General features: G+C 42.4%; 1 pseudogene; it reads left to right on the top strand.

Annotated features, from left to right (window-relative positions):
• Window positions 1-261: 261 nt before the first annotated feature.
• LOC126961998 (heat shock protein HSP 90-beta-like) lies at window positions 262-2800 on the top strand (annotated as a pseudogene).
• Window positions 2801-3621: the final 821 nt, after the last annotated feature.

Below are 3621 nucleotides of genomic sequence, written 5' to 3'. Positions count from 1 at the left end.
AATAAGAACATTATCTCATATGTTCTTCTTTCATCTTACATCGTTTCCTATCTGTCTAAAGGCATACTTTGAACATTTTTTCTCATGTGGGTCTGCTGGTGAATTCTTTCATGGTTGGCATCTAAAATAAGTGCTCATTTTGCCTTTATTTTTTAAAGATATGTTCGCTGAGTTTAACATTCTAAGGTGCTGGGTTTTTTTCCTCTCAGTATTTCAAATATGTTGTTCCAGTAGTCATCCTCGTGCAGCCTTGGTGCTGCATGCGTCTTGGGCATGCAGTGCCCTTGCTCTCCAGTACTCATAATCCTTTTCCTTTTATGATGCCTGATGAAGAGGAGGAGGTAGAGATTTGCACTTTTCAGGCATGAATTGCCCAACTCATGTCTCTCATCATCAATGCCTTCTATTCCAACAAAGAGATTTTCCTTTGGAAAAGATTTCTAATGCATCTGATGCCTTGAACAAGATTTACTATGAGAGCCTTCCAAGTTCGACAGTGGTAAAGAGCTAAACATTGACATCATCCCCAACTCTCAGGAACACATCCTGACTTGCTGGGCATAGGCATTGGTACATCCAAGGCTGATTTAATAAATAATTTGGGAACCATTGCCAAGTCTGGTACTAAAGCATTTATGGAGGCTCTTCAGGCTGGTGTATTCATATCCATGACTGGGCAATTTGGTGTTGGCTTTTATTCTGCCTACCTGGTGGCAGAGAAAGTGGTTGTGATCTCAAAGCACAGCAATGATGAACAGCCTGCCTTGGAGTCAGTGTTTTGCGGGGCATTCCTTCATTGTACGTGCTGATCATAGTGAGCCCATTGGCTGGAGTACCAAAGTGATCCTCCACCTTAAAAAAGACCAGACAGTACTTAGAACAGAGGCAGGTCAAATAAGTAGTGAAGAAGCAATCCCAGTTCATATGTTATCCCATCACCCTTTATTTGGAGAAGGAATGAATGAAAGAAGAAAATCAGTGACAATGAGACAGAGAAAGAGAAAGGAGAGAAAGAAGAGGAAGGTAAAGATGATGAGGAAAAGCTCAAGATTGAAGATATGGGTTCAGATGAGGAGGATGACAGCAGTAAGGATAAGAAAAAGAAAACCATGAAGATCAAGGAGAAATATATCCATCAGGAACAACTAAACGAGACCAAGCTTATCTGTACCAGAAACTCTGATGGCATCAGTCAGGAAGAGTACGGAGAATTCTACAAAAGCCTCACTAGTGACTAGGAAGTCCACTTGGCATTCAAGCACTTCTCTGTAGAAGGTCAATTGGAATCCAGGGCATTGCTGTTCATCCCTTGTCAGGAGCTCCCTTTGACCTCTTTGACAAGAAGAAGAAAAAGAACAATGTCAAAGTCTGTGTCCATCGTGAGTTCACCATGGACAGCTGTGAGGAGTTGATACCAAAGTATCTCAACTTGATGTGTAATGTCATTGATTGTGAAGCTCTGCCCTGGAACATCTCCCAAGAAGTGCTCCAGCACAGAAAAATCTTGAAAGTCATTTGCAAAAACATTGTTAAGAAATTGTTAAGAAATGCCTTGAGGTGAGGCATGGTGGCTCACTCCTGTAAACTCAGGCCAAGGCGGGTGGATCACTTGAGGCCAGGAGATTGAGAACAGCCAGGTCAATATGGTGAAACCCCATCTCGACTAAAAACACAAAAATTAGCCAGGCATGGTGGTGCATGCCAGAAATCCCAGCTACTTGGGAGGCTGAGTCAGGAGAATCACTTGAACCCAGGAGGCGGAGGTTGCAGTGAGCCGAGATCATGCCACTGCACTCCGGCTTCGGCAACAGAGACTCTGCTTCAAAAACAAAACAAAACAAAAGAACAAAAGAAAAAAGGAAAAAGTATCTTGAGCTCTTCTCTGTGCTGGCAGAAGATAAGGAGAATTAGAAGAAATTCTATGAGGCATTCTCTAAAAACCTAAAGCTCAGAGCCCATGAGGACTCCACTAACCAGCTATGTCTGTTTGAGCTGCTGTGTTTTTGTGCCTTCCAGTCTGGAGATTAGATGGAATTTCCATCAGAGTATGTCTCTCGCATGAAGGAGACACAGAGGTCCACCTATGACATCACTGGTGAGAGCAGAGAGCAGGCTGCCAACTCTGCTTTGTGGAGCGAGGATGGAAGCAGGGCTTTGAGGAGGTGCACATGACCAAGCCCACTGCATGCAGCAGCTCAAGGAGTTTAATAGGAAGAGCCTGGTCTCAGTTACCAAGAAGAGTCTGAAGCTACCTGAGGATGATGAGGAGAAAAAATGGAGGAAAGCAAAGCGAAGTTTGAGAACCTCTGCCTCTGCAAGCTCATGAAATAAATCTTCGATAGGAAGATTTACAAAGTGGCTATCTCCAGTAGGCTTGTGTCTTCACACTGCTACATTGTGACCAGCACCTACAGCTGGACAGCCAACATGGGGTGGATCATGAAAGCCCAGGCACTTCGGGACAGCTCTATGGTGGGCTACATGATGGCCAAAAAGCTCCTGGAGATCAACCTCGAACACCCCATTGTGGAGACACTGCTTTAGAAGGCTGAGACAGACAAGCACAGCAAGGCTGTCAAGGACTTCGTGGTGCTGCTGTTTGAAACCACACTGCTCTCTTCTGGTTTCTCTCTCAAGGATCCCCAGACCCACACCAGTGGCATCCACTGCAAGATCAGGCTGGGTCCAGGTTTCAATGAAGTCGAAGTGGCAGCAGAGGAATCCAGTGCTGCCATTCCTGATGAGGTTCCCACCTCTTGAGTGTGATGAGGATGTGTCTCACATAAAGGAAGCAGATTAGGAGTTTATACTTGGAAGCCTTGTGCCCTCTGTATAGCGTCCCCATGGCTTCCTTCACAGCCTTGAGTGGCCCATCCCACCTGGCTCCCTCTGCTGATATCTGGTGGTTTTTCCCTCCTGTCCTTATGTCTAATGCGAGAAACAAGGGCCTCAAGCCCTAGTCCCTCTCTGCTTTGACAACAGCATTGGATGTTGTGTATTTTTGTTGTTCTAAAATAAAGGTATGAAAAATCAAGATGATGTTGCTTAATAAAGTAAATAATATTAATAGCATAACAACATAATTCTATTACCTTTTCACTTATTTTGTTTCTGGTAAGAAACATACTGTCATCCTTATGACAAAAAATAATAAGTGTTATCTTTCTGACTGCTCTTGAGATTTTATTATTGTTTTTGAGTAATTTGATTATGACGTACCTTGGTGTAGTTTTCTCCATGCTTCTAGTGCATGAAACTTTTTAAATGTTTTCGACCTTTACGTTTACTGTTCTCACCAAATTTGAAAATGCCCAAGCCATTATTTCCTCAATAAGATTTTTTTTTCTATTGTCTATCTCCTCTTTTTCAGTAACTTAAATTACACTGATGTTAAAGCCCATTGTAACTACACAGTGCTCACTGATGCACTTTTCATTTTTCTTACCCTCTTTTCTTTTTGTTTTATTTCAGGTAGTTTATATTGCTTGGTATACAAGCTCACTAATGTTTTCTTCTTCAATATATAATCTACCATTAATACCATACAGTGTATTTTTTCATCTCTGAAATTGTAGCATTCAACTATAGACGTTTTTGACTGTAGTCTTTCTCATATCTCCC

Source organism: Macaca thibetana, chromosome 9, assembly GCF_024542745.1.
Source record: "Macaca thibetana thibetana isolate TM-01 chromosome 9, ASM2454274v1, whole genome shotgun sequence".
Classification (NCBI taxonomy): domain Eukaryota; kingdom Metazoa; phylum Chordata; class Mammalia; order Primates; family Cercopithecidae; genus Macaca; species Macaca thibetana.
This window is presented reverse-complemented; position numbering and strand designations above follow the sequence as displayed.